The following is an 18,644-nucleotide window of genomic DNA, read 5'->3' on the forward strand; positions in this document are numbered from 1 at the left end:
GTTTTTTTTTGGAAAAAAGTGATGGATTGCAGTAAGCAGGAGAATTTGTAAGCAGCTGACATCAGAAAATCTAAGAACAGAGAATATAAGCTATTGAGAGAGACCTTCCAAGTTTTGAAATCTATTTGTTTGTTGTTAAAAAGCCATTCAAAATCTATGTTTAAAAATAGTTAGAAGATAAGTCTCTGACCTTTCCTCCTACAAGTGGAGCCAAGAAGGTTTCCATTCCACTTCTCTGATCTTCTAAGCTGACTGTCAGCAATGCTAAAGAAAACAAGAGTTGAATTCTTTGCATTTCTGAAGGGCATTATACTCATTTTTATTTCCTTATAGCTCACCTTCAAATCTTAACTCTTATATGTACAAAGCAAAAAAAAAAAAAAAAAAAAAAAAAAATCCAAGGGAAAAAATATCAAGGTTTCTAGTTCATGTATGCAGTTTCCCTTCTCTCATCAGACTCCTTGCTACTGCACTTTAGAATTCCTTACAGAAATTTCAAGGATAAAAAAGGATTCTCTGCTACATGGAAAAGATGAAGAGGAACATGTTTCCTTATCAAAACATTTTGAAACAGAGAAGGAAAGTTCTTGTCTTCTTTGCTTAGCAATCTAAACCTTCAATTGCCTACTTGTTACTCCCACTGAAAGTAATCCTGAAGGGCATTATAAGATATGCATTACATAATCTGTGAAACAAGTAACCATTGTCTAATTACAGTTTTCTTTCCAGAAACAGAATGGAAAGGTTTCTGGGGGCGTTTCTGGACATTCTACATTTTAGAAAGAAAATATTTACCAGATTTATGTCCCCAAATTACCAGGGATAATTATCTGGTTCACGTCCGTACCCCAACTGAATTACCTTTTCAACAAAATCAGAATTAACAAAATAAACCACCAATATTTTTCCTCTCTTCATATGAATTTCACTTCTCTATAGAGAACCCATGCAGATTCTATGCACCATTTCAATCCCATTTGCTCAGCTGGGGGAGAATGTCACCCTCCAGAGTTCAGGTTTTTTCTTCATTACTTAACAAAGAACTTTAGTTATTCAGTAGAATATTCTTCCATCAGCAGGGCTCTTTTGTTCAAGGATTTCAGAAACAAAAGTAAAGTTAGTTAATACAAACTGCTGTAGCACAAACTGATCTCCAGGGTTTGGCATTTAATCCCATTTTATAAACTCTTGGTCTGAAACTTGACTTTTTGAAAAACATTCTTCCACCTTTGTTTCCCAAACATCCGTTCTTATAGCTCACTACCTACAACATGTGGGAAGAACTGATCTACCACTAAGCTCATTCAATAAGAAACAGGTAATGTTCCCCTGTATCCTAGCATAGGTAGTACTAAACTGTTCAGGCAATGTTTTCTTCGGTATTAGTGTTCAATGTAAAAGGTTTCTACAGACCAAGTTATACACAGAGTTATCATTCTTCTTATTAGTTACTTCATCAGCTTCTCTAGTCTAACTTTCTGGAATAGAGTCATGATAGAATTACACTTTTAAAACTATCTGGCCTATATTTACTTTATTGTATTCTTAATCAATCCAGTCATTTGCACAAAGGTATTTTAAAACCTTAACAAGCCAGATATATAAAACAATAGCCACAAGCTAAAAAAAAAGGATATTGGTCCAAAAATCACTCTTATAAATAATTTCAGTTATAGTATTTTTCCAAAAAAGAGATCTTTTCCCCTCACATGTATGCATGTAGTAACCATAGCTATATCTCTGATCTGAGTCATTTTTGTGCAATGAGCATGTAAACTCAACTATATCTTATCTACATTCACAGCATAATTATTCATTTAAATACCACTCAGAAAATAAATCTGAAACGTAGCCATGATTCAGCAATGCCCTTAGCTTGTACTTAGATATTTTATTAAGTCCTTTATCCTTGTTACTTAGATGGTTACCTCTTTGCAGCTAAAATGATTATTTAATTACATGTGACTGCAAATGCTGGCCTGTAACTTTTTCAATACCATTAATGATAATACCCCCCACCGTATGGGTTTGAACAACCTTTTTATGTTTAGCTTCTATCTATTTTTAGGATGAGGATACAGATTCCGGGCAGAGCACAAACACATAGTCTAGCCCAGCTTTATTCAGGAATCCCATTTGCCCCAGAAAAATTTAACAGGGATCTCTCTTCTTTCCTTCTTTTACGTTCTGTCCATTTCCTTCCAAAATGAGGCTCCCATGTATTTCAATGAGACTTGGGTCAGGATATATTTTTGTTTGATTGCTTTAAACTATTTGTACGTCTTTAGCTGACCTGAAATTTTACTACTTTGCAATTAAATTAATGAATACCTGACAAAAACATTTTATGGCTCTGAGTCATCTTTCTCCCTCTTTAAAAGAGGGACTAGTAGCAAGCAAACAGCTACATTCTGAAATGCTAGTGTATTTCTTGTTGCTGTACTGATTTCTTTCTCTTCCTGAATATTGCGCAAAATGTGTCTAATCCAAACTGTATTGCAATATCTATTTTATTGGGGTCATTCATGCAATAAAGCAAGTACTTTATCTGTACACAGACACTTTTATTTTGGGGGCTGGAGTGCCCAAGGCTTTCATATACTAATTCCCTCTTTAAAAAACCAAACTGTTCCCTGGAAGTTGCATGTGAAGCTTCTGTTGTCTTTAGTGGGTCAGTATTCCCAAGGACACGAATCATGATGCAATCACCACTGACAAATCAACCTCATAGACTCAAGCTGAGGTCACCTTCCAGGCTTTATGATGACAGGAAGCCCAAGCAGAGTTCATGCTAATGTGACACTGTCCAAAATGCCACTGTGAAAAGGGGTTTCCTATATTTCAGCTGTGAAAAGACTAGCCATAGCCATTTCCAAAAGAGAAATTTTGTTTTTTGTTTTAAAAGTCCAGCCTCCTTAAAAATTAATTAAAAAAAATGAAACACTTACATTATGGAGTCTAGCAGCAACATCAACAAAAGAAATGATATTAATCCCAAATGCCTCTGTAAAAAAATATATATATAGAACAATTTTACAGAGACATGAAAAATGAACTTGGATTTGAATACTGTTTCAAGGAGCCAAAATAGTAAACTTTAAAGGTTATTTTTTTACAATGGAGACATCAACAATGTTAACAATGGCAGCTCTGCTTCAAAGTACTAATGAGAACCTTAAATGCTTGTAAAACGTTAATAACTACTAAGCCCATTTGTTCAGTACTGGAAAAAATCATTTTATTTCCATATTTTCTCCTCAGATCATTTAGGTTGGGCTATACTAGAAGCGCTGACCACAGTAAGAACCCCAGACATATAAAAGAGCCTGAGCAGTTATACTATCTGCCAAAGATAACTGTTAGTTTAAGCAGCCGTATGGTGAAAGCACATCACACCACTTGCTGGGGTCAGACAAATGCACACGATTTAAAGAGAGAGAGAAACCAGCCTTAACTTACTACAATTTTGAGGAGCTGGCATGGGTTTCCTATCTATTTTCTCTTCAATTGAAAATGTGAAGATATGTAGTATTCCTCCCTCTAACCTCAGTCCTATTAATTAGGAATGAAGCAAAATCAAAATGACATTTTCCTAAGAAGAGGCAAGCACATACCACACCAGCACATGGAGCAAGAGGTACCTGAAGCGCTGCTTCACACACCAGCAGCTCTGCAGCAGTTTCGTTTATAAATGCTCTGAGGCAAAGTGAAGTTCCCCCACTGCAGAAGCAAAAGGGGATTATGCTGAACCATCATAGTAGTGAGACCGATCTGTATCCTATGGGCTTTCTTCTTAATCATTTCAGGAAGATATGACTGGCTTCAGTGAAGTTGTTATGTGAGGAAGGATTAAAAATCAAGAAGGAACCTTTGTCAATACCTGTCGCAAAAGGTGTTCACTCTTGGTGTCTGGAGATAACCTGAACAAGCTCTGATGTATCACAGGCAAAGCAGATGCTTTCGGTCCATCTATTCTTCTCTCTTTCAGTGCAAAACTCCTTCTTTAATCTCTGATTTTGTTCACCTGGGTGAAAAACAACTGAATTGGCTCTTTTTGCAGACAAAGCATAGAGGCATTTTCCAGAAACTGCCTTTCTGCTGACAGGAAGAAACTGGTTAACACAGTTTCTTCTTTATCATCCTGCTGTGCCATGCACTTGTGCATCTGGTGTCTCTCCGACACTGGAAATCATATATACAGCAAACTGAGGCCATCTGGGCAATCCAATAATCATATACAGTAGTATAGCGGTATTAGCAGTACACAGCTAATCGCAGGGTTTGCATGAGACGAAAAGTGAAGGACAAGAACCTAGGTAGATTCTTACTGAGGAAGTGAAGTGAAAAGGGACCTTACTGGAAAAGCCTAACTATTTATTCAGATAGAGAGACTGTAGAAAAAACTGCTGTTAGCTCTGAAGTCTGCTATCGTCCTAAGCTGAAAGGGGATAAAGTTATGTAAACAGACTAACCAGAGTCCTAGTTACCCCAGGCCTTCCAGGAGGAAAAATATTTACTGATATCCAAAAACAAAAAGAATTGGGTGTATACTGGGAAGCTGTAGAAAGTATGTGATGGGAAGGCAGAGCTTTGCACAGACAAGAGAAGCCACATTTTCTGTGACAAAGACCATAGCCTCTTCCAGCAATAGATGCAGAATTGTCAGTGGAGCCAACCTTAGGAAGCTTAAAACACCCTCATATCTTAGCTACCTTCTCTTCTTTTTGAACTGTGGTGAGAGATATTTTACACATGATTTAGTTTTTCTATAAGGGATCTAAATATGCCATCATTTCCCTTTAACATGGATTTATAGGAGCTTATAACTTCACTGAATCCTTTTACAGGCTGGAGCCATTTTGTCGTCAAAGAAACCAGGGTCCACTACTCACACGCTCTTTTCTAAGAATTTAAACTTTTGCCCCAGCAAAACAAAGAATAGCCAATGCAATGCAAAAACATTTCCCAGCTTTGGTCTTTGGCCTCAGCTCTAGGCTAAAACAACAGATTTCTCCCACTTAGTCCCTCCCTTTCTGTTTCTGGAGCTGCTGCTACAGTCATCCTCTGCGGGACACCTGCATGAGCCAGAGTTGCTATTAATTTCACTATTTGCCCAATGCCATCCTCCTTCCAATGTCCCAGATGAAGAGCAAGATACTGCTTATAAACAAAACATTTCTGTGGTACCCCCCAGAAAGCACAATCAAATTGCTGCTGAAAAAGCATTGTAATGCATAAGGAACTGAGAGCAGAAGAGGGAGGCTGAAAGAAAAGAGATGGTAGCCGGCATCTGGGTTTATACCAAGGTAAATGTCCAGTTCTCTCAGTTCAAAATACAGCATGAGCCACCCCAGGACATGGAATACATGTCTTTATCGAGATATGTGTTGGAAATGTTGTGACTCTCCTAGAGGAATCGTCTCCAGTAGGTTACAAATATTTCAGATCTGGCAATGAAATTCCCAGTATCGTGCTGACACAGACGGTTTCAACTGGCTTGTGCTTAATAACGCCATGCTGCAGCAATCATGAGTACAGTAGAAAGGTGTGCAATAAGTTGAGCTGTGGCTGTTTAGTTTTCACTAGGATTTTGAGGGGGGTTTTTTCAAGCTCTAAGTGTGATTTTTGCCAATAAAGGTGGATGAGTTGTTGGTTCAAGTTATCTGTAGTTATCTGTACTCCTAGATCCTGTTTACATAGATCAGCCTCTTGCYTGAATGAACCCAGAACACAGTGAGAAACATGGATAAACTATCTATTTCTAAACTGTCCGAGGTCATCAAACAAAATCAAAAACATCTCACAGAATTTCCATCTGGAAGCATAAATTGGCAGGGCTAGATGCACAAACCCTGTCAAGCCTTCCCTTAAGTCTGGCCAGGATATTAACTTTGAAACAAAGCCTAGTTTTTTTGGGTTCTGTTTTGAAGATTTCTGCTCTATTCAGAAAGTCTTTCTTGCCATCATTTTTAAGAAAGAGGTAAAAGCCAAAGAATGGAATTTGGAAATATATGTGTCATCAGCTTGGTTATATTGTTATCTAGAAGTGAGCCATGCTGGCCAGAAAACTAAATTATGGTTGTAGATATATGCATGGGGCACTCATAATACCTTTGCCTGATCCCTCTAGCAGCTATGGCCACTGGAAGTACATCTGTCGCACTTAAGCTAAGCTATCAGAGGGAACCTCTGTAAACCTTTCCTGCATCCTGCCTTAATATAACATAAAAGCAACAGATCTGGAGTGTCATGAGGAACATTTGAGACAGCTCTAGTTTTAATAAAGGTTTCTAAAAACCCRTGCCAGGTTTCTACCTTCAGGGCCACATTACTTCCATATATAAATTATACCACCAAGTTATAAACCACTAGAAATTAGGGATTTCACTCAGACCCAACATCAACAGTACTGAACCCTCACCAGCAGTACTATCATACAACAGGAATCATGAAAGGGCTTGGTCCAGTGCCCACCCAAGCGAATAGGAATCTTTCTGTGGGTTTGAGGGAGAACTGGTTGGGGAACGAAGAGAGGTCCAACAATGATTTAGATATTAACATGGCTAGGTAAATTTTCAAACTTCTGGTCATAAGACTTCATGTTTTTGTTGAGAGGGCATGTGGTTTAGTGACTAAACAGCTTTATTTCTTTTTGTTCCTAATAGCATGAAAATACTTATGGGATGAGGATAAAACATACACATACACACAAATAAACAAGCAAAACTTGTCACAACATTTATGCTAAAATCTTGAGGTACATCCATTTGCCAGTCTTTTAAAAATACTAACTTTTAGAAAAAAATTTTCTGACTGATTTTCCAGTGCTCTTTGGGAAATGAGGTCTTATATGGCTCACATTTTGCACTATGATTCATCACTTTACAACATCAATCATGTCTAGATTGTTGAAAAGCATGGTGTTTAAAAAGAAAAAGGAAAAGTTTTGCCCGAAAATTTCAAGCTGGGTGTTCTCTGCCCACATGTTCATGGACATTTTTCTTTACGCACACTGCTAAAAAATATATTCAATCAACCCCTTCACCCACCCAAGATCTTCTCTATTAGTTGAAGTGAAGCAACATCCTCCTGACCCATTTCAAGAGTATTATATTTCAGCTGAATTCAGATTAAGACATCAACTGGAAAAAGATATGATGAGACATTATCAGAGTTAGTAACAGAGGGCATATCTGGCTGACTTTTGAAATGCAGACTAAACACATGACAGGAAAGCACTCCTGAAAAAGCAGTAATGATTGGAGAGCAGGGATGAGCAACATGGACTGAATACTTGTATGACTGTCAAGAGTTTTTCATGAGGTGCCATCATCACCCTCCTAGCAACTGCTGTTAGTGAATCTTGGTTCCAGTGCAACAGCAGTCCCTGGATGAAGAAGCTGAATTGTCTGTGCTCCTTTGTTGCCAGCTGCTTTTACAGGCCCCCAGGCTTTTCCTGCAAGCAGCCACATACCTATATTAGCAGCTGGAAACATGGTGAGCCAGTACACCACAAGAACTCAGTGAACCATCGGTGGTTCATTTATGAACCGCAGCATGGAAACCTCTGGGTATACATATAAACAACATATACAATTCATGGATGGAAACAGACCAGTCCAAACAGGGTAGCAGGAGCAGCACTGCTGCACAATAGCTTCATGTGTGAAATGTGAGCACACATGGGTCACGCTGACAATTCTGGGTCAATGCAAACTGATATAGCCCGTCCCCTAGCAAAGGAGTCATTTGTATGGGAGCTCAGCAAAACAGCTCTGCGTTGCTAAACTTCTGAGCATCTACTCTAACTCTGTAGCAGCACAAGTGAATCGAACCAAGGGACTACTCAGGCTCTGCCCAAGTCACAGAATCACAGAATCACAGAATAGTTGAGGATGGAAGGGACCTCTGGAGATCATCTAAGTCCAACTCTCCTGCTCAAGCAGGGTCACCTAGAGCACATTGTACAGGATCACGTCCAGGAGGGTTTTGAATATCTCCAGAGAAGAAGACTCCACAACCTCTCTGGGCAACCTGTTCCAGTGCTCTGTCACCCTCACAGCGAAGAAGTTTTTCCTCATATTCAGATGGAAAGTCATGCAGACCATACAGTGAAAGCTATAGCTGTCGCAGATGAGTGAGGAGTGATGCACTTCACTCGTAAGAGAGAAGCAGCAATATGTTTTATTGAGGTAAGACAGTGATTTAATAGAGTTCAATCGTGAATAAGACAGTGATTTAACAAGGGTCGACGGCCAGGTTCACTGTTATTCACTGTGTGGAGGACAGGGTCAAATGAAAATGTCAAGGAGACCCTCCCATTGAATCACGAGGTTCAGAATGGACCCCCTTGCTTTCCAAGCTCCTTCTCAGGGATGTCTGGGTGCAGCTGGATCCAATCTTAGTCCCAGACTTGGTTAACAGTTTATGTCTAAAGGATTAGGTGCACAATCAATCAGAGATGCAACTTAGCAAAGTTCCACGAAGTTTTGCAAAGTTTCAGCATGCTATTAGTCCCTTACCGAGGATCTGTCATAGGTAAGGAATCTCTCAGCCTCGAGGAGTAGCCTTGAGAGGCGTCCCTGCTCAAGAGGAGGTTCTGCAGTGCAGCCCGCTGCTGTGCAGGAGAGCTCAATGGGCTCTGGGCTGCCCCCTAGTTATGGGGGGAAGATGATTGACTCATAGTCATATTTGCATACTAGACGGATTTTAGTTGGCACATGCTCAATTAGCCCCTGCCTATGTGTTGTTTACGGAGAGGGSGGGAGGGCGGGGGGAGAGCTTTTTGGTGTGGGGAGGAGGAGCACATATCACAATGGCAAACACTGCTTTTCATCTGCCCAGTATTTTAATGTTAAGCTATTTTAATGTTTCTCCTCTCTTAGCAGGAGTATACCCAACAAGAACAATATTCCAGAGAATTATTTGATCTGACCTAAATCCAGACCCCAGCAAGACTTCTTCTATATTCTAGGTCTAAGTTTCTGTTGTCAGGCTACCTTATTCATTCATTTGAACAACTGCAGTATAGGCAGGCTCCTTGGAAGAGTGTGCTAATAGGCTTGTGCATTGTTACTTCATTAGCTTTTTCCTCCTTCGCTTTCAGAGGTCTTTTGGGAATGATTCCCATGATTTCGTCTCTTGATTTTACATGAATATTATTACAATGTCTTTCCAAATTCTACAAGTTCAAAGTAAATACCATTTATGAGCTCTTAGACTGGGATTCATGGCACCTATTTTTAGTTGTAAAAGTGGAGCAGTTAGTCTAAGCTAGCCATCCAGACTCCTCCTTCAGGGAGGGACAAGGCCTTCTGAAAGACAACTCACCCTGGCCAGCAATGGATGCCTAGAATAAATGGGATGAATCACCACCCAGAAGCTTCTGCTGTTCTCCATTGATAGTAGAGGGAGCTTGGGCAATTAGTTTAGACTACAAACCTAACTTTATCTAAAGTTAGCTGAGAAACAACACTAGAAACAATTTACCRCATTTTAAACTGCTCACTGTGAAGAGCTTGAAACTCTTTTCCAAAGTCTCACTGACAACTTTGAAAAGCCTCTGAATGAGGTGAACTCCTCTGCAACCTGTATATTTACACTAGAAAGCAACTTACTGTTAGAAATCATTCAAGAGACAAACACTGAACAGACCAGTTAAAAGGAGATAGAACATGCACAGGTTACAGAACCTTTTGCCATAGCATGTTGTGGATGCTAAAACTTTACATGGACTCAGCAGGAGACTAGAAAATTCATGGAAGAGAAAGGCATGGAGAGTTACATATATGCCATAAACTGTCAGGAAGTCACAGAATCACCAGTTGTGACTGGCTGGGAGATTGCTCTAGAGAGGCTTAGCTGTATGTTTGCTGAATTTATATCCTTTTCCCTAGACATCTGCTTTTAGTCACTGTTGAAGTGGGAGTATAGAGGGGGTTGGTCTGACGCAGGATGCCTGCTCTTATGTTCTTATGCATTTACCAGTCCCCACTACCAGTTCTTGATTTACAGACTTCCTGGCTAGGAATTACCAACTTCTGAAGAGCAGTATCTGTGAGCCTAAAATTAAAATACTTGCCAATTTTATAGGGTAAAGCTGTTCCTGAAACTATATCCATAAAACTGGTAAAGCTAATTGGCTACTTATGTTGACTGTCTGTACTCTTTTGAGGCTCTATTTACCCCCATTTATGCTTAGAGGATCAGAAAATATGCTCAGCTCAACATTTCTTTACACTGGCTCTTTTTTTTATTAGCATCCATTCCTTTTTTTTTTTTGAAACCAAATACAGCAAATTTGGATGCACTACTTAGCCGCATCCAATAACATTTATTGTCCAACCTAGTAAAAAGCCACATGAAACAGGGAAAAGCTTATAGCTTTTATGTGGTCGCCACCACCTGAGCCAAACCAACCTTTTGGTATCTTTGGACTCTGAGCATCTGGGTTTTAGCTTTACATCCTGTGAAGGAGAGAGGTAACATCACAAAGCACAGATGAGAAAAATAGGAGCAAAATAACTGCTTTAAATATAACAGTTCTGAATCAAACTGTTGGATTGTAATAGCCCTGTTAAATGATCGAATTAGTTTTCAGTAGAAGTTTGTAGGATGTTGCAATGACTGTAGTACTGCGGCTTGTGGGAAGTTTCACTTTTTCTCTTTAGACTGATAATTCATCACAAATATGTTCACAAAGACTTTAAGTACCTGAGTATCAGGGGTTCCCACTAGCTGGGACTGGGAAGCTGTTCTGCCCCTCACTTCTCTCTGTGTACTGTGACAACAAGGTACTGAGCCCATTTTATCCCTGACAGACTGCAGCTTCTCTCAAGTAACTTGATATACCTCCAAATGAAGCTAGAAACAGTAGAAATAGAAAGGGGCAAAAGAACTGGCAACTGACCACAATTGGATGCAATTTCTATGCAAAGAGGGAAATATATTTAAACAGTACCGGGAAGACTAATTGGATTTTTTTATTTACTCTCTCCCATAATACAGAATTAAGGAGACATATGACAAAACTGAAAGGCCATTCTCTTAAAACCGTTGAAAGCAAGAAATACCTAAACACAAGCATTTTTTAATAATAATCCCTTAAATATTACCAACTTGTTATCACAGTATTCACTGAAGGTGAAAGGTTTTTGTAGGACTCACAGAAAGGTTAGATGAATGTGATTAGTACAAATACCCTCTCTTGCATAAAATATGATTGAAACTTGGGACCTCATTCCTCAGCGAATAAGCCAGCCATCAACTAATAGGGTTAGGAAGCAATTTCCCTTTGGGCATATTATACTATAATTTTCTATTTCATGGTTTCCTTGTACATTCTTCTGAAGATTTTGCTAATGGCCAGTGTTGGAGACAAGATGGTGGATTAAGTGGATTCTTGTGCACTCTGACAGGATTGTGCCTAAATTCCTTAATAAGTTTCTCATTTTCTTATCTTTTATGAACCCTGCTTAGCACATTTGTAATGACCGCTAAAAATGCCATGGAGGTCTTCCAAAGATACCTGAATTTGATCCAAAGAAAAAACTCCTCTCAAGTAAATGGCAGTACCTATGTGAGAAGTACTAGAGAATGAACAAAGAGCTCTGGTTTTAGTTAAATGCTTTTATACGTCATATCTTGCCTATATTAGAAATTGTTGAACTGGATTACATCATCAGTGAGATCCACTTGATTTTCAGTAAGTATTTCTAGGTAAGAGAAACACTTAAATTTAACTATTCAGTAAGACTAGACACCATTTTACAGCCATACTCAGTATTAAAATAGAATAGGTCTAAGCTAAGGACAGCGAGATACACATCCAAGAGAACATTAAATGAACTAACTTAAATACAGGAAGCAGTACAGCCAAACCAACACAGACCTTAACGATGGCTAATCCACCTTCTTTTAGGGGATGGAGAGGCCTGATGGTGTTCTGTATCCAATTTTAAGCAGCATACTTTAGGAAAGATGTAGATTATCTGGGAGAATCCATAGGAGACTAGAACAAACAAACAGTATAGAAAAAATAAATTATGAAGAAGCTTGAGGACTTGGATTTGTTTAGAAGAAGACCAAGAAGGACATATTAGTATCCCTCTAAGATACAGATATATAAGATATATAATATAAAAATATATTAAAAAGATATATATAAAAGATTATAAATATAATAATGAACAACTGTTTTACATGCTCACAGAAAAAAGGGCAAGAAGAAACCTTACTGTGAATACAGAGAATTTTTGTTTGGATATTAAGGAAAACATTTTAATCAAAGAGTGTTAAACACTGGAATGGGCTACTTCAGTATGCTGTGGTATCTCTTGAAGATCTTTGAGAACTGTTCAGAAAAATATCTGTCCAGTAGGTGCAGGGATATTTGATTCTTTTTCAGAACAGTTTTGGACAAGATGATCTTTCACTGTCCCCTGTAGCCCTCCATTTTTATCATTTTGTGATATTCTCCTGGGCAGATGAATCCCAAGACTTCTTGTGCTAAATGGGAAATCCCAATGGGCTTTGCCAAGGAGCCCAACAGACAATTTAGGGTGTGGACAGCTCAAATACTTGGAGATACACTGGAAAAACTGTAACTTACCACACAAGCAGCTTTTGTAATTCCCCAAACTGGTATGTATTCATCACTCAAAACTAACATGACATGGATGCCAAAACCTACATTGTTTTCTGTGCTGATTTATTTTGTGGTTAAAGCAGAGAGAGTGCCTAAATTTTCATACAAAATGTTGAATTCATATACAAAAATCCATTTTTTGTCTTTTGAGTTAGTGGAAAGCAAGGTCTTTTAAAATGTTTTAGGAATGTAATCCAGCCACCTTCAGGACTGACAGTAACTGGCATTCATCAGCCTTAGCTAAGAAACAAAGAACTGAAAAGGCCTAAATGATGAATTACTCTTCCACTGGGAGAGAACAAGACTCACTGGCAGAGGACAGGGACACCATTATTATGATAATGATTTTTCCAGAAGGGCCAAGGGGCTGTCAGGTACTACATAAAAAGAAGAGAGGACCCTGTTTATCTGAGAGAAAAAAAAGTTTGTTTTTTTTTTAATGAGAGCTTCTACTCTACAACCGTATCACTTTGGGGATGTTTGGTTCCTTGTTAGTCTCTTGATGGCACATCAGGTAAAATTTGGACTGGGACCACCACTACAGAAAAGGGTCTAGGTGGTAGCATCAAGGACATTGCAGACAACAAAAGTCATGGTGAGTCTGGCAACAAAAGCAGGATAGCAGGAACAAAGAAGATGATTGCAAAAAGCCACATAGACTGGTAATTAGAAAGGGTGAGAAAAAAGTGTGGAAGGTGTATGTGAAATGTACAGTTCCAATGAAACTGCTTTATCTGCCAGGCCATAGTGTCAATAAAGTGCTGGTACTTCAGAGGCCATAACTTCAGTTCTCTGAGACATCTTTGCCAACTTTCCAAGTTACTCACCATATATAGACCATTAACAAATAGTCTATATATAAATTATTACATACAGCTTGTTTAATCTTTTACTTAGAGGAAGAACTAAAAAGTGCAGCAAAACTGTCAGTTCTAATATTCCACTGAGATTTGCGTTGGTTACCTTGAAGGTTGGCAAATCTGAATGGAGACTTGGGGAACACAATGATCTTGGTCACAGCCAGCTCTTCAACCTTCATGTTTCAATCTACAGCCAGATAAGGGGCAACTCATACGACAGTTTGGCACTAAAATATCTGGTTTAGAAAACCAATAACTGCATACCCCATTGCTATACAGACTTAAACAAAACAGATTTAAGAGGTGACCATGTCTTGTAATATCATAGTTTTGAAATGGTGATAGCATGGATTGTACTAAGGAGGACTCTAATTGAAGAAAAATGCTATAATTTCCAGAGTAAGCAAATTAATGAATTAATTTGTAAAAGTTCTGTAGGGTTGCTCTGAACTCCTTCAGCTCCCTGTTAAGTGCCTTCAACTCTCTTCCAAGTCAGTGGGCAAGGAGGGCACTCAGGGCCTGATCTCACTAAAAGCTAAGTTATAAAAATATGCATGTTTTTAGAATGCCGGGAATGTGTAAAGATTTAAACTTCTAGGATTACATTTATTAACCCAATTAAATCTGACTGTGCCAGATGCAGTAGCTGAAATTATAGATTTGGAACAGTTATTCTAAGGATGATCCAAAGTATATGTAAATCAAGCAATGTGATTATTTTAAAATGAACCAAGAATCTCTTTGTTTTGTTTAATGAAAGATTTTTAATACCCCAAATTCTTATATGTTTGCATGTGTCTGGGTATTTAGCTAGGGGCTGGATTACCTCTACATTGCAAAATAAAGCTCCCAGGAAGGAACAAACATGTAGAGAGACTGCGAGGCACCATTGATGCTTCCCAACAACATGATAACTGAGAAAGGTATTATGAATTGTACAGCATGCTCAGATGCTTAGCTGAAGTTTACCCAGATTATGTGAACATCTTGAGTCATGGGCTGAAAATATCTTCCAAAGAATTTTGCTTCTGCAAGGTCCCTCGGCTCATTTCTAGGACCAACAGTCACACTGAGCATACTAATCCACTAAACCCATGAAAGTCAGAAGACCAAAATAAGAATAGATATATTGAGATTATTTTGATACTTCCAGTTTGGGGCAAAGCTGTATTATCTTATCACTGAGGCAATCTCTCTCTTGACAGAGGTTTCTGTCACTCTCCCCACTCTATAATATCAGAAAACACAATGAAACGTGTCAAACAAACATTTTAAACAAACTATCTGCAGATGAGTTTTCTCTCCATTAGTCCGAGGAGTATTTTCATTGCAGTCCAGGGTAGGAGAAGGCTCACTGCAAAGTTGTGAGCAAATTCCTCAGCTGAGTTTGCCAAGACCCCAGTTTGCCTGCCCCTTTGAGTTGTAAAAACAAAATTTTAGTACTAAGTGAATTACTCAGGTATAAAAGTTATCCCTGCCCATACTCTATCCTTCTGTAACATTGTGGGAGAAACAGGAAGTGTGAGAAGCCAAATAGAAGTAATATCATCAGACTTTGCAAGAAACTGTTCACCGAACTGGTCACCTGAACATGACTAGGTAGGAGACCAGAATTCCCAAGAGATCCCCCAAGGAAATGGATTTACTGTGATACCATTAGTTTCCTATTGCACAGTTTTCATTTCCTGATAATAATCCTCTGCAATGGGTCTTTACAGCTGATGAGACTTGTTCTCAGACTGATACGTCCATCACCATGCATCTGTGTCTGTCCCAAATCCAAAACACTGAAGGCACCATATCTCCTTGGGTCTTTTCCAGAGTCTTCTTTCTGTATAGGCCACTGATAAAAATAAAAAATACTATAAAATTTTTAAAAATCCAGGAAAAGATAAGTAAATTTCCTCCTTTGCTAAAGCCAATATTATTGCTACAGCAACCCTGGAGAGCGACACTCTAGGAGCACATGCAACATCAAATGGTAATTTTTTTTTTAACTGGGGGGGAAAAACAAACAAACAAAATAAAGCGCAGCTGCCATCCAGCTGCCTTGAAGAACTTCTTGAAGTTTGCACAAATGGGAATGCTTTGAAGAGAAGACTTCTTTATGAATTTATTTAGCTTTTTCAGGCAGGGCTCCTGCTCTTCTTTTTCCAGACTCTCTGAGGTGGGTCATGCTGAAAGAGATTAGTGATCATTTCATTCATTTCATGGGCTTTTCCATCAGCTCTGAGACTAGGAATTGGGTAGACTTTGTTCCTGAAACTCTTGCCCTTCTCCACAGGGTACTGTATCTAATGACCCTCCTTTAATCAAAGCTGTAGGTAGTCCTTTTGTTCCCAAATGGAAAGAACCTGGCATCAGTTAGGTCAGATAAGGCTGCCTGGGAGAGCTGTAGAAACTTTGAGGTGACAAAGGGCAACAACTGACTGTGCTAGCTGTAGCTACAACTTGCAAAAAGAGTTTCTTCTCATTGTGTTTCATGCATGACTTCAGCTTGTACTAGTCTTTTTCATAACATCCATCAGGGCACAGAATTATAAAACTCCTTCTGAGGATTATGAATAGTCCCATCTTTCAACAGTTTTTTTCCCTGTACCTGTAAGGATACAGAGAATTAATTTATCCAGGTTTCCTTAAGAAGAAAAAATTGCCTGGAGTGCATGGGAGGAATGGATTGTTAGAGGATTTGGGAGGCTTCCATGATTTAGTCTTTCCTATCTTGCTCTGCCATGTTGTACTCTGTTTGACTAAGCAAAGATGACAGTACTGGTGATTATCAGGAGGGCATGCAAGGAAGAAGATGAGTAGAGGAGCTTTTTCTCTGTTGCCTAATATGATAGTGAAACAAAGGACCAGCGAGAACAATGTGACCTTCCATGTCACTCATTGCAGCGTTTCTTTTAGCTTTGTTAAATTTAAGGTCAGAAGGAGCACAAGGTCATCTTCTCTGGCACCTTCCATATCACCATTTTACCTAAGTACTCAAGGCCAAAGACTCAGATTTCATTCCTAAATATATTGTACTGTGTGTCCTCATCAGCAAAAGGGAGGATGCAAAGTACAACCAGTCACCAGGGCTCTGAAATGGCAGGGAATTAATTGGGTAAAGTATTTCCAAAAGGGCAACCAGACTCCAGGCTACTGAGACATGAAACACTATGTTCATGCCAGTCTGACCTGAAGAAAATTCCTTTCTGATCCTATGCTTGGTGGAGGTCAGCATAGACAATTTGTTGGCCTTTCTGCCCTTACATTCTGTGAAACTGCTATGTTCTCATTAGGGGCATGTGAGGAGACAGGCAAGCCAGGCATCTAAGAAAGAAGGCTGTTACAACCCAAAATGTTGGTCCACCTATAGGGTCTTCTTCAGTGGCCTTCCCAAAACAAGCCAAAAATAAAGAGAATATGTATAGTTAGTTGCACATTAGAGGGGAAATTCTATGCTAATCCTCAAAGCTGAAGCCTAAGACTGTGAGAATTTTTCTTTTACTCTATGTATTATAAGCAATACAGGCAACCCTCTCTCTTCAGAGCTCACATCACAAAAAATGGAATGAGAGAGCTTACAAAGTCATAAGTACAGAAGATCCTCTATGGTCACTCATCCAATACAAACATATGTGCAGGCAGAATTTTTCACAGGAGCTAGACAAAAGTACAGCTCTTCAAAAAAGATAGTTAATATTATAGGAAATAGATATGTCTGTCACCCCACTTGTAAGTCATCTGAAAAGTTTTTTCTCTTTCACCAGAGACTCACATGGAGCAGAAAAGTCCATGAAGACTTCAAGGTTTTAAATCTATACCTGCAGCCAAGATGTGACTAGAAGGATGTTATTGCATAACATCCCCAAAACAGCATTGCTGAGATGGATAGAGCTCAGCTCAAACTGGAAATGCAATCTATGGAGCAGTGCTGAACAGCCATACCCTCACAATTATTTGCACCAAACTACATTTATATAGACTATAGTCATGTTTTGACTGCAGTCATTAACAAACACTCACTCTGGAACAGGGGCAGACATTCTTGATTTATTACAGTTCTTGGGTCGTGGCAGAACGGGTAGCTAGGAATGGGGCTGCATTCACAGACCTGTTATCTCATGTACTGGTTTTGTCAGCCAAAGAAAGATGGAGGTGGTTCATCTCTGCACCTTGTGGGCATGCTTGCTGATTGGCCTCTAGGACCTTCATTCTCATATGGAGGCCTTCCAGAGTCATACCTGTGACAGAGAAGAGAAAGGAAGGCTGCTTGCTCTAGAACCAGCTTCATCCCTAGCCTGCTTTACTGCCAGGGAACCCGATAGAGCTGGTGTATAAAATGACAAAAATAAATGGTAACTCTCCTGAATGACTGATAAACCTCCAAACTGACTGTGGTCTCCATTTTCTTTTGCAGCTGGCCATAGAAAGAAGTGCAATATCCTCTCAAGTCCACATTCCAATCGTGAGAGCAAGCAACCCACAAAACATCTCTGCATGATGGAGGTGAAATGCATAGAGGCCAAATTCTTACTGAAGTTACTGAGATTTTTGCCACCTCAGTAGGATGGTAGGATCCCGCACTAAGCTGATTATTATTTCAGGAGTAGGGCAGAAGACTAAGACAAAACGTCCATTTTCTCTCTGGAGCATGAAATATACAAAGACATTGAACTTTATTCAGATGCCTGAGAGACTAAATTTGTGATATGCAGTGGCATTCTGAATGACCACAAAAAATGTTCCTTTTACACAGTAATGTGCATTCATGTGATCTTTATGAAATAGAGATCATCACATCCAAATCAGAGCATGGCTTGTGTGCCTAGGACACTGTTTTGATAGCAAAAATTAATTGGAATATTTTGCAGATGCCTCACTGGAGATGAGCCAGTAAAGGAAATAATTTGTTCTCTCAACAGAAGATCCCTGTGAGGACATTCTTATTAGTTAGTTGATACCAGGCTAGAAGGTGGGTGGTAATGTGTGGTTCTAACTCTCAGTAGCCAATTATGTGCAAAGGTAAAGAAAATATCTAAAGCAGGCTGAAAAACATAGCAATTCACTATTGTATTTTATCATTGGATCATATTTTACTTAAAGACACATAAAATATTTTAAATTCTTAAAAAAATACTGCAGGAATCCCA

At 39.0% G+C, this 18,644-nt stretch overlaps 1 long non-coding RNA gene across 2 annotated transcripts in view; it reads right to left on the bottom strand.

Moving 5' to 3' along the window:
* Window positions 1-18,644, bottom strand: part of LOC112976234 — a 31,167-nt gene that overhangs the window by 5,825 nt on the left and 6,698 nt on the right. The window contains exons 2-7 of one of the 2 annotated variants that reach the window (XR_003256968.1): window positions 17,606-17,735; window positions 15,161-15,349; window positions 11,891-12,010; window positions 3,881-4,024; window positions 2,949-3,004; window positions 191-264 (exon numbers count right to left, since the gene is read on the bottom strand). This is a non-coding gene — a long non-coding RNA (uncharacterized LOC112976234). The remainder of the gene's footprint in view (window positions 1-190; window positions 265-2,948; window positions 3,005-3,880; window positions 4,025-11,890; window positions 12,011-15,160; window positions 15,350-17,605; window positions 17,736-18,644) is intronic. The other variant, XR_003256969.1, reaches the window with a different exon arrangement.

Source organism: Apteryx rowi, unplaced genomic scaffold (genome assembly GCF_003343035.1).
Source record: "Apteryx rowi isolate R43461 unplaced genomic scaffold, aptRow1 scaffold_71, whole genome shotgun sequence".
Taxonomy (NCBI): Eukaryota; Metazoa; Chordata; class Aves; order Apterygiformes; family Apterygidae; genus Apteryx; species Apteryx rowi.